A 13,287-nucleotide genomic window follows, 5' to 3' on the forward strand; every position below is an offset into this window, starting at 1 on the left:
ATAGTACATGGCACTATTGAAATTAACTGTTCTATTGATTTATTCTAACTTTGTCTACAGAATTGTGAAACTGCATATATGAGGTGTAAAATTATGTTTAATTTGTTTGTTATCCACGTCTGCATCTATTTTCAGTTTGAAGAACTGGATATCAATCTTGATTATTCAAATTTTTTATTGTTCAACATACACACACATTATTTACATACATATAAAAACAAGATGATACACAATTTTTTTAGAACAATAATGCTCAAGGTAAAAACCTGTGAGGGGAGAAAAATCTAAATTTTCACATGAAAACGTCACTCGAGAATAATTATATCACCCGGCCTCACAACAGAGAGTCTTAGAGTCCTTGACTTAGAATAGTTAATCTCACAGTTGTACAGTCAGTGTGAGTGAGATTTTCTGCACACATCATGCGTGAATACGCCGGATGGATCGACTCGTATAATTTGAGGATGGTGATAATGATGAGGAAACATGATTCTGTTAAAAGGAATAGTCTCCATCTCCATTATATTCTTAGGGATTTGCTTGTGATCATGTTTCTATAATTTTATCAATTCGAAGATCAGCCTTCAAAAATTTAGGTCAACTTATACATTTCAACTCACGTTGCTACACGTTTCAACTTAGCAAAAGGACAGAGGGGATTAGTATTATTATTCTCTAGAGCCCTGGAAATATCTCTGTTATTGTTCTTGGTACCTTATACAAAAGGGACTCCATAATACAAAAACAAATCAGTCCTTGCCGGACAAAGCTAGAGGAAGAAGAAAAAGAAGAAGAAGAAGAAGAAGATGACAGGAGGAGAAGAAGAACAAGCGAGAAGAAGAAGAAGATAATAGAAAAAGGAGACAGAAGAATAAGGAAGAAGAGGAAGAAGATGAACAATAATAAGAAGAAAAAATATAGATAGGAGAAGATTATAACCGTTGAGTACACTATTTTATCTATAACCACTCTTTTGACGAATTGAAAACTTATAAATTACTGGTGGTACTCCCATACAGTAACAGTCAGGGGTGTATTCGAATACCGTTGGATAACATCTTTCCAATATTGTTACATTCATCTAGAAGTATATAATCTGTTCTTTCTTACATTGATATCACTTATGTATAAGTTACTGCAGAATCAAAATTATTTTATATTGACTGAACAATTAAAAGTCACATTGAAATAGTTATTTTGGAGTTTGGTAGAAATAATACATTTACATGGAACTCAATTTATTCATTGAAGGCAATCTACATAATTCTAATAGGTTCTGATAACACATAATGATAAAATAGGTGTTCAATGAATTAATGAAGCCTAACAACTTGAAATATATTTCAAATTATTTAAGATTAAATTGATTCTACCTCGGTGCAAGTCAGCTTCACATTTGTACATGTATCATTGTATCGAATTATTAATATTTGATGATTTTGGTAAAACAACATTTTAATCCTGGACTAGTAGTTCTATGAACAGTAGACCTCGCGCAGTTATAAAACACAGCCTCGTCTCATAATGTCCATAAGAGTAAATCCTGTTTGTATGTTGTGTCGGCAAGATGTCGGTGTGAAAACGCCTAATGGCTGTTGGGGTTAGTGTATCAAAAATATGCTAACATCAAAATCTAATCTCCTTCAACTTACTGGCAACAGGTCAGACCGAGTTGAAAGCAGATAAAGGTCGAGAGAAAATACTATGTTTTCTTTCCGTTATTAATTGCATGCGTCATTGCATGCAATGAATAGTCAACACGACAGCTGATTTTTTACTAAGTTACATTGATATATTAATTGCATGCGTTATTGCATGCAATTAAAAATCCACTCAACAGCTGAATTATTATGGATGATTCTATTCTGATTTTTACTGTAATATTGGCGTTCGAAGGAGACTTTACCTATTGTATTAACCTTAAAATGCAAAATTTTCAAAAAACCTTGTATATACGTCGAGGCACAATTTAAAAAGAAATATACCTGTCAAATTTCATGGTAATCTATTGCTGCGTTTCGCCGTAATTGCGGAACATATAAACATAAAGAGAAATGCAAAGCCGTCGACTTGAATCTTAGAACTCATTTCGCTCGGTCAATAAATTGAAATTTTAAGAAACCACAAATATCCTGGATGAAAAGGGGAATCAATTGTTATGTATAGATTTGAATCTGAATGTCTAGGATCCACTAAACAGTCTACTAAGTTCATCATTTTTTCTCCACAGGAGAAACGTTTAAAGCTGGCTTCAAATGATGTCACCACATTATTAACATATGTAAATTATATATTTATATATGTATGTCACGTGGATTGAAGGAGCGTTGTTTGTGACGTTGTTTGTTGATTGAAGGAAGATTCTATTTTACTATTTAAATAAATCATAATGTAATTTACTTATCCACTTCGAGATTTACATAGTGATAATAAGTAGGAAATGAAATGTATAGCAAACACTTCAGTTGCTATGTAGGCCTACTGTATTGTATTCTGTAGTGTCTTATTTTTTACTAAAGTGATGAAGTATCAGAAAATACTATCATTCAGCATTGTTATGTATTATTTTCAATGTCATTTTTTTCTCTTTCTTTTCAATAATTTAAAATTTGTTATTATTTTAAATAAGTAGATAACTTAACTATTGTTTGTTTTTAATCATATTATTTGTATTTATTTTTTTCGTATTGTTATAATACTTGATAGAGAGTTGAGTGTAAGAGAGGGTCGACTGCGCCCTAACTTCGCTTTCTAAGAAAAATAAAGGCAGTCATTCTATTCTATTCATGTCACCATAATATATATGTATATGTATTAAAAAACAGACGCTTTCTAAGAAAAATAAAGGCAGTCATTCTATTCTATTCATGTCACCATAATATATATGTATATATATTAAAAAACAGATGACATCCAATTTATTAGAGCAAATGGAATGCCTTCATCTTCATGTGTAGGCAACACACCACACCAACCTTGTTCCTGTGAGACTGACCTTGTCTCTGTGACACTACACTTGTTCGAATGGGACTCTACCCCTCTTCTTGTTCCACTGACACTACTTGTTCCAGTGAAACAGACCTTGTCTCTGTGAGACTCACCTTGTCTCTGTGAGACTCACCTTGTCTCTGTGAGACTCAACTTGTCTCTGTGGGAACTTGTTCCTGTGAGACTGCCATTTATAAAACAACTTGTTCCTATGAAACTTGTCTCTGTGACACTAATATCGTTCAAAAACACTACTTGTCTCTGTGAGAACTTGTCTCTGTGATACGGACCCATACAAGATCAGAAAAAATTTCAGAAAAACGGTCTTGAAATTGAAACCCCTTTTCAAGGATTCAAAAGTGATGAACCAGATTTCATAGGTCTTGCTGAAGATGAGTTCATAGAGAATAATTCTAATACACAACATTCTAATAATGAAAGTAACACATCAGTAGAAATAACAGTTTCAGAAGACCCAGTTAACTATGCTAAAAACCAAGTCATATTGAAGCTTGTGAGCAATAACCCAAAGAAAGTCACTATTCATAAAATATTTGATCGTAAAACAAGAATGATAGTAGAGATATCTGAGAAAAATTTCGATGAAAATGTGATTAAGTTCGTGAAAGAATATTTAGTGCCTAATGTTAGATATAGCTTGTATTTTGAAAATGAGTTCTATGAAAGATTTGCTTCAGTGATTGCCAAAAATTTTAAATTTTCAAAACTCGCTTGTAAAGTTAAAGTTGATGTAACACATGAAGATGACAGAATAGAAACTATTGATAATTATCATATTGGAAAAACGAATCACAGAGGTATACAAGAAATGTACGATAAGATAAGAAGAAAATACTATTGGTCCAACATGAAAAATTATATTCAAAATTTTATTAACAAATGTGAGATATGTCTCAAAACAAAGTACGAACGGAATCCACTTGATTTAGAAATGAACTTGACACCGACAGCTACAAGGCCGCTTCAAATCATTCACGTGGAGAGTATAACATTTGTGAAAAAGAAATTTCTCACAATCATTGATAGTTTTTCAAGATACGCACAATGCTATCCAATAACAAGTTGTAACAGTGTTGAGGTAGCAGACAAACTGCTTAGTTTCTTTTCCCACCATGGTATCCCTCAAACTATAGTTGCCAACAATGGATGTGAATTAAATAATGGCTTAGTAAAGGAATTGACAGAATTGCACAAAATCAAAATGCACTGGATAAGTACTCGACATCCGCCTTCAAATGGCTTAGCCAAAACGTTTTCATTCTACGATAATTGAGCACATCAGAATATTTAATAATCGCGATGAGTTCAAAACAGAAACAATTGAAAGTAAAGTGAAGTATGCCGTAATTGCTTATAACAATGGCATTCACTCGGTAACAAAACTGACACCTTTGGAAGTTTTATACGGACACATAGAATCTAATCCCATTCTCGAAATTGACATTCAGAACAGATTTATTAATGAATATGTTAATAATCACAAAGAAAAAACTAAACGACTATTCTACCATATACAGGAAATAAACCGAAGTAGAAAAGAACATGTTATCAATGAAAGGAACAAAGATCGAGAAGAACTACCAGAAATTCCAAAAGAAGTTTGTGAGGAATGTGCAAAAACAAAGAAAAACTAAAAATAAATCCAACAAAGAAACTCTCCTATCAGTGAATCGAGAACTTGAAACTGCCAAAATAAATCCCCGACATCATAACACTAGAGAGAAAATTCATTTATCCAAGATAAAAAAGACCAAGAAAGTTTAAGAAACTGAACAAAGATCAAATTAATGAGAGAACTGAACAAGTAACAACCGATCCTAATTCAAATACTGTTCTTCCAGGTTCCTCCTCTGCCTAATGAGTTTAGAATATCAGAATAAATTACCATTAAAACCTGAATTGAAAAATATGTGGGAATTCGAAAATGTGATAAATGTAAACTGTAAACTAACGTCTAAAGAAATCATTTACTTTTTGAACTTACCAATCATAGATGAATCAAATTATAACTTATACAAGTTGTTTTCTGTACCTAGTATGTTTCAAAGTGGATATGTAACTATTATTCCTAAGGTCAGATACTTACTCAAGTCTAACGATAATTATAATCAGAAAGAAATATCAATTGAAGGTCTAACTAGTGAATGTACTAAAAAAACAAGTTCGAATTTTATTTGTTCTGTAGAAAGTTTATATAATTTTTTTTTCTATTGGTCAATACTATAGCCATCTAGTCTAAAGACTAATGAGCTAATTTTTTCTATCTTAAATTACTACTTGAAAAATTGAACAGTGAATTTCTCATTAGGAACTCTTACTGTTATTGTTTAATTAATATGTACACTTATTGACTGCACTATAGAAGCTAGATTCACTCAATCACTGCTCTGCTCTTTCACTGGACACTACTTGAACAAGCACTACACTAGTTCAAACGGTTTCCTCCTTTTGAGCCTCCGCACCAACCCTCCATTGTCTAGCAGCTGGATCGCCTCGACGTTGTCATGTTGGTGCAGTCGCCCCTCATGCCTCTCCGCATGCCTCTGGATCTCGGTGGACACCAGGTCGTCGTGCAGGTCTCTATGAAGATCGCTGTTCCTGACATACCAAGGAGCATCCACAATGTTCCTTAGCACTTTGTTTTGAAAACGTTGTATGATATTGATGTTGCTGTCTTTGGTACACCCCCAAAGTTGTATACCATACGTCCATACTGGTTTTAATATCTGTTTGTACAGAAGTACTTTGTTTAGGATTGAAAGGATGGAGTTTCTTCCGATCAGCCAATACAGCTTCTTATATTTGATTCCAAGCTCTTCTCTCTTCTTCTTGACATGGGCCTTCCAGCGAAGCTTTGCGTCCAAGGTCATACCTAGATACTTGGCATCATTAGCATATGGTACAACTTGGTTGTTGATAGTTATTGGTATGGGCAGGTCCTTCTTATTGGTAAAATTGATGTGAATCGATTTTGTTTCATTCAATTTCATTCTCCACTTTCTAGTCCAATCTTGAATTTTGTTTATGGATCTCTGTAGTTTCTCTGTTGCAATATGAATATTACTGTCTACTGATAATATGGCTGTGTCATCTGCAAATGTTGCTGTAGTATTCTCATCAAGGCTGGGAATATCGCTGGTATAGAGTAGGTAAAGAACTGGTCCCAGAACACTGCCTTGAGGAACTCCTGCTTTAATTTCCTCCAAATCAGAATATGAACTTTCATGCCTGACCCTAAAGTATCTGTCAGTGAGATAGGATTGTAATATATCTGTATATTGCTTTGGTAGCACTTTTTTGAGCTAGAAAATGAGACCTTCATGCCATACTTATCAAAAGCTTGCCCTATATCAAGGAAAGCTGCTGAACAAACTTTTTTCTCTTCTAAGCACTTCTCTATTACATTATAATCCGATGCACTTGATCTATTGTTGAGTGTTCCACTCTGAAGCCAAATTGGTGATTTGGAATTATGTGCTGTCTCTCAATTATTGGTTTAGCCTACTAAGTAAAATCCTTTAAACAACTTGGATAGGACCGGTAACAATTATATTGGCCTATATGATGATACTTCATGTAGCTCTTTACCTGGCTTCAGTAGCATTATAACCTCTGCTACTTTCCATATTCCTGGTACGAATAGTTTCCTCTTCACCTGAGTTGATTGGCTGGAAAACGTTTACAAGATGATCCGCGAATATCTGTGCCTTTTCATCACTACTCCTTGCCCATTGTCTGTCCTGCTTTCTGATAGGAGGAGATTGTTGAATGGTTCATTTTATTTTTTAGCTGCCTTCCAGAGTGAGTAGTCCGTACTGCATTCTGCTGTCAAGTTTCTCAAGTAACTATTAATTGATTCATCCTTGATACATTGAATCTCTTTCCTTAGATCTTGAGTTAGATTGTTCAAAACTCTTTGTCTTGGGGGAACGTGATTGCTGCCATCTCCTTCTAGCTCTTCGTTTTTCAACAATCAATTCTCTGATTTCTGCAGGGTAATTATTTCCAGGGGTTCTTCTTCTGATTGGGGTATTACACCATGCTGCCTGTTGGATATCAGTCACAAACTTCTCCAAACCCGATCAATATGTTTTTCGTTCCTTAATGGTGAGTTCAATTCTATTCTTTCCTCCAGCATCTGTTGGAAGCCATCCCAATCAGTGCGGCTATTTGCTAACGCTGGACAAGTATTTTCCCTCCGTAGAATTGAATCACTCAGAGTCTTAATGATGGGTGAGTGGTCGGAATTAAGGTCGAAACTATCCTCTAAATGCAAAAATAATTAACTGATATATTTTTTGTCAGGAAGAAATCTATGAGATCTGGGATTTTCCTCATATCGGTGGGCCAGTAGGTTGGTTTACCAGTTGAAAGAGCTTCGCACCTCATCTCTTTTATTGCTTCGAAGAGCTGTCTTCCCTTGTGAGTTGTTAAGCGCGATCCCCAATGCACGTGCTTTGCATTGAAATCACCACCAAGAATGAATTTTTCTCCTAACATATCAAGCAATGTCGAATACTCCTCTCTTCTGATAATTTATATAATGACAAATTGAAATGTGAAAAATAAATTATTGAATCAGGAACTACATCAAACTGTAAATATAGTAAGAAGAAAATAGGTAATAGTATTGTAAAATGGATTCCAGAATTGAATAGCTATTTGTGTATCTTTCCAAATGAAGAAAACATAAAAATTGACAAGCAATCAGAAACGATAACAAAATCTGTAAAAGGAGTTTATTTATTAAATAGCAACAACAATACATATTATTATAAAAGTAAAATACTTGATCATTTGTCTGAAAATATCGACCTAAGTTATTGAACCTAGACAACGTTATCAATAGTATGAATGAAGACCAAGAACCAGAATTTACAATTAATTTAGAACATCTTAATTTTAATCCGATTGCTGTTAACAAGTACACCCCCATAAGGGAATAAAGTATTTTTACTACAAACCTAAGTTTTTGACCAGTTATTTTGTATGTAATTTTTACTCTAATGTCAATTGTTCTATTATATCGTTATCTAAGTAGAAAAGATTCACCCAATGTAAACATTGTTAACAACCCTACCCCCGAAGTTCTTTTTAGGGATGGAGGAGTTATATAGCTTATTACTTATAGTCAGCACTCCTCATTCCATTATTGTTGATGTAGCATAGTTGTAGTGGAAGGTAACATTGTATTTAGTAGTCAGTTCCAAGCTAGCGGACATAGCGAACGGAGCTCTATCGCGAGATATAAAATTATTGTAATATGTGGTTAACAAATAAATTCATTTTTTAAAAAGACTATTCGATTAATCGCAATCCTAGCTTGTATATACTGGTATAAAATTATTTAAACTGCCTGAGAGTATCCGTGATAAAAAATCTAGATCGTTCAGGTATGCAATTTCCAAACTATTCAAAGATATGGCTTTTTATTCGATTGAGGAGATGTTGGCAGCTTAAATTTTTTTTTAATATTTGATGTCTATTATAATATAATTATTGCCAATTAAAAATATGACTGTATATAACTGTGAAGAAACTAAGTACCGGAACTGTTGGCTGTGATAGTATTTCTCTGTTTTGAGTATGTGAAATGTATGTATATGTTTACCTGATGACTTTGTCAATAACAATAAAAACATAAAACAGCAAATTTTTGTGGTGCAATGTACTACATAAGAATACATTTTATTCAACTTTTATTTAAATTCAGTTTACACAGCTTACATGATTCTTTTCAGAATTAAATTCTCTACAATTTTTATTGCAAAAAATTATTTGTTTACTGGTCATTAAAGAAAGTTATTGGGCATCAAACGTAGAAGTCTGTGTTTTTCTACATAAATTTTTTGCATATTTCAACTTCTCAAAAACTACTCACACTACAGCTTCCAGACTAGTTTTATTCAATTTTTCCATGTGAAACCAGCATAAGTTTTTCAAAAACTAGTCCCCAAACAATTCAGCATCGGTGTATTTCACCATAGGAACTGAATTCCGGGCGAAATCTTTCACTCTGTATAGCTTGCTAATAAAGCGTTTATGGATATATGTTTATAAGAACTTTTTTTCTTATTTTTACTTCTACTATCACGTATTAAATATTTTACCATAATTAAGAATCACCCTGTATAATACATGTGGTCAATCATATGGAGAAGTATCAAATATGAAAATGAGGAAAATTGACACAGCTTATTAATGAAACCGTTTTAGAGTTTATTGATTACTCAAGATTACAAGTAGCTTGTGACTAATGCTAAACAAATATTTTTAGGCTCTTTCAACATCCAGTCTGTTTCTATACTTATTCTTGATTGCACCATGGTTAAAAAGGCTCACTCACAAAGACATGATGTTGGAAATACAAAATTAGGAATCTTAATGCCTTTTCATATAGCAATTGATAGTTTGGCTTCATTTTCCAACTTTCAAATGAAGAGCCAGCCGGAATGGTGATTTCTTGTGGAGTGGAGTCAAGGGGATAGGTTGTCGTGACCGTAGACTACTTGTACCCTCATAAAAATATACCATTGCCGTCAAGTTGTCACTTCGACTACTTGACACCTACTGGACCGGAGGTGCCAACTAGTCATGACCGTAAACGACAACTTGACACCTCGCACCCTCGCGTCAGGGTGTCCCCATATTATTTATCACCTCCTCAGAAAGGAGACAAGTAGACAGGTATGGCTCACGTCTACTTGTCCCCTAAAAACCGGTTTTAAAAGGTGTCAAGTAGTCGGGGTGGCACCTAGTCGCGTTCCCAACTATTTACTGCGACTACGCCCTGTTTTGGAAAGCCAATTTTCTGACGCCAGCTGTTTAAAGTCTAGAACTTACCTAAATTCCGAGCTCGGAAACCAGCCCTAAATAATCAAGGTTATAACTATATATAGTTATATAGTTACTGTAGGGCAGACCAGTTGACAGTATGTCTTGTAGGAAATTAGAATTGGGTGATAGTTGTTAACAACAGATGATCAGCATTGTGGATAAGCCAACCCAAGGTACCTAGAATACATTGTATAATAGCCTACATCATTTACTCTGATTGACAGTGTTAGAGGAGGCTGTTGTTTATAACTGCGTTAGGTCTTCTGTTCACAGCATTACTAGTTTTATTCCTCTTATTTCCTAATATAGTAAAAACGAGGAATATGTTTGACATCTACGAAATTGAACATGAAATAGGCTTTTGTGTGGGTAAAAAGGGGGAATGATTATGATAATGAGATGAATCAATCTCAATCGTAGATGGTTTCCGAACCACTGGAAAGAAATTTTGAACCTCATAGCTGTCAGTTAGCAGAGGTGGTCTCAACCACCACCCTTTACAGTGACACCACGCAATTTATACAATCTATACAATTAGACACATCTTATAACTAAAATAACATAGTATTGTCTCTCGACCTTTCTCTGCTTTCAACTCGGGCTGACCTGTTTCCAGTATGTCTTGAAGGAGATTAGCTTTTGATGTTAGCATTTTTGATACACCAACCCCAACAGCCATTAGCCGTTCACACTGATATCTTGCCGACACGACATACAGACAGGATTTACTCTGATGGACAGTATACGAGGAGGCTGTTGTTTATAACTGCGCGAGGTCTACTATTCACAGAACTACTAGTTGTAAAGTTATATGTAACTTTACACCGACACCGATACGTCAGGACAGGACATAATTCACTCTGATGGACAGTATTAGAGTAGGCTGTGTTTTATAACTGCGCGAGGTCTACTGTTCACAGAACTACTAGTTAATACTGATATACTGTTTTTTTGGGTGGGTTTGCATTGATATATTGGTGATTTAATTTCAATTTTACACCCCCCCTCATAGAAATAGCAATTGAATTACCCATACCTAATTAAATACGTAATTAGAAATTATCAACTCAACAAGAAATTAGATATTCCACTGATTACAAGCATGCATGATGAATATAAACGTCTTTGCGGGATATCCCCAGTTTTCGATAAAAATTCGTTTTTTAATTGCTTGGTCAATAAATAATTTTATGTAAAGAAAAATAAATATAAATTTTAGATTCAAAATTTATTAACAATCAAAATTTGAGTGAGAAATGGGGTAATACTGTTGAGTCTCTGCTAATCATTGATTTGATTATGTTTATTTAGAAATAAAATGAATGAGTGCATATAAATGAACATTACAAAATACCTCACAAATGCGGGTAGAATCTGTGGGAGTCCAGTTATTTCTATCAACTTTCTCGGCCCATAACTTCCTTCTAATAGGATCGCTGGGAAAACGTTTCAACATGAATCCGTTTCCCAAGTTATTGGTGCAATTGGCCACACAGCATGAAGGCATCCTGCAAGTTAATATACATTTTATATTCATTTTTATTATAATAAAACTATAAGCTAGGCACTACTACTACTACTACTACTACTACTACTGATACTTGCTTAGTAGCAGATGACTATTAGTTCATAAGGATCACCCAACTTTTTTTATTTCATTTCAAGCTGGATTTAGTTGAATTATGTTAGCATAATAAAAATACGGAATTTATTTATTTGAACTATAATTATCTAGTAGTACCTAGAAAATAGAATACATGAGGTATTATTAAATACTTTAGAGAGGGTAGGTATGATAGTGAAAAAACAATTATAATCCTGTTACTGTGATTGATGATCATTTTTTATGAAAACTATACACTAATGAAGTGTATTCAAAAATGGTATGTGGCTAGCAGTGAACAATCAATTCAAGGCTTTGAAGCAAAAACTCAATAATTTATATGTATATACTTCTGGATTAAAACTAAACACTTAGTAAAAGTCATCGACATGAACTAATAATTTCTAAATAAATTACTAGAATAATAAATTAATGAATCCAGTTAATGAAGGTGGGTAGTCGAGGAAGCTTAAAAGTCTTGAATCATATAAAAAACACAAGCATACTTACTTTTAATGTTTAGAGTCTCATAGATTATCAATGAGTAAGACCACGAGTTAAAATAATAATTATTGTGGTTGGTTTATACACATTGGCTACATTACTTTTTTGTTTAGAATCTTATAGATTATTAAGACCACTTTCAATAATTATGTTTGAGTTATACAGCCTGGCTCAATTACTTGTATAATAGAATATGCAAAAAATATATGATACTCAATGAACAACAATAATAGAAGGAAAATGCTTTTGAAAAAAGAATAATGGTTCAACTTTCTTTAAGCCTACTTCAACAAAACCTTAATAACCTAAATCAATTGCGGTCTATTCTTACACTATTTACACTATCGGATCCATATTGTCCACACCTGTTCCAGTATTCAACAAACCAAAAAAAGAAGAATATTTTTCTAATTCACAAAGAACTCACAGTCGATTGAAAATATTTAAACAGAACTAGAAATTTGGAATCTATCTTGGTAGAAATAAAATCTAACTTATAACTATATTTTAATCATATAAAAAAATATCAATTATTTTTTATAATTATATCGAAAATGTTTCTAAGATAAAAATAATGAAAACTAGTGAATAACAACAAATAATGATAAAAGACACAAGGAGAAGAACGATCAGAATGCATAGAAATAATATAAAGCAACAAATAAAATGCTCTCATGCACTTAATCCTAAATTTCACTGTAATGAGACATTTAGAATGTGGAAGACAGAAACAAATAAGCCAATATAAAAAATAGAGCCTTATAGAGGTCTTCAATTTTGCCTTTTTTCAAAGAAACAACGGACATCATTTTTGAACATACAAACGCTTGGTGAAGAGACTATTGATAAAGTTCAATAAACGAGGCTCCCTGGAAAATCTGCAGCTGTCCTGAGACGAGGCTCCTCAAGGGACTCTCTAATTTGTCTTTGTGTGCCATAAATGTGTACCGCAGATGAAGGAAGAATATGTGGTCTCAAATGAATAAATTTCATTAACACATATTCAAATAGATGAGATATACTACATACCAGAAATTCTTTGTATAGATATTCAGAAGGGTATATTATTGGTTTTTTAGACAGATTTTTATAATTTTCTTGTGTAATAAAATTAGAGACTGCTTGATAGATGTTCCACAGTTTTCCCAGCCAATGATTCCATATCTCACAATGGACTGTATTAAGGCCAAGAATACAATTCTCAATTGGTGTAGAGGTAACATAATTCTCAACTGTACAAATTTATAAATCAATCTTCTCTCAGTATGAAGCACAAATATGTTACATGACTCCCCCAACGCAAGTGCTTATCTATCATGATACGGTACCTAAGT

The 13,287-nt window shown here is 33.5% G+C and overlaps 1 protein-coding gene across 1 annotated transcript in view; it reads right to left on the minus strand.

Annotated features, from left to right (window-relative positions):
* The window catches only part of LOC111061992, a 188,735-nt gene that overhangs the window by 145,675 nt on the left and 29,773 nt on the right, over positions 1–13,287 (minus strand). The window contains 1 exon segment of the mRNA XM_039427355.1: positions 11,201–11,354. The gene's annotated coding sequence lies outside the window, so the exon portion shown is untranslated.

The sequence above is a fragment of the Nilaparvata lugens genome, chromosome 4, assembly GCF_014356525.2.
Source record: "Nilaparvata lugens isolate BPH chromosome 4, ASM1435652v1, whole genome shotgun sequence".
Classification (NCBI taxonomy): Eukaryota; Metazoa; Arthropoda; class Insecta; order Hemiptera; family Delphacidae; genus Nilaparvata; species Nilaparvata lugens.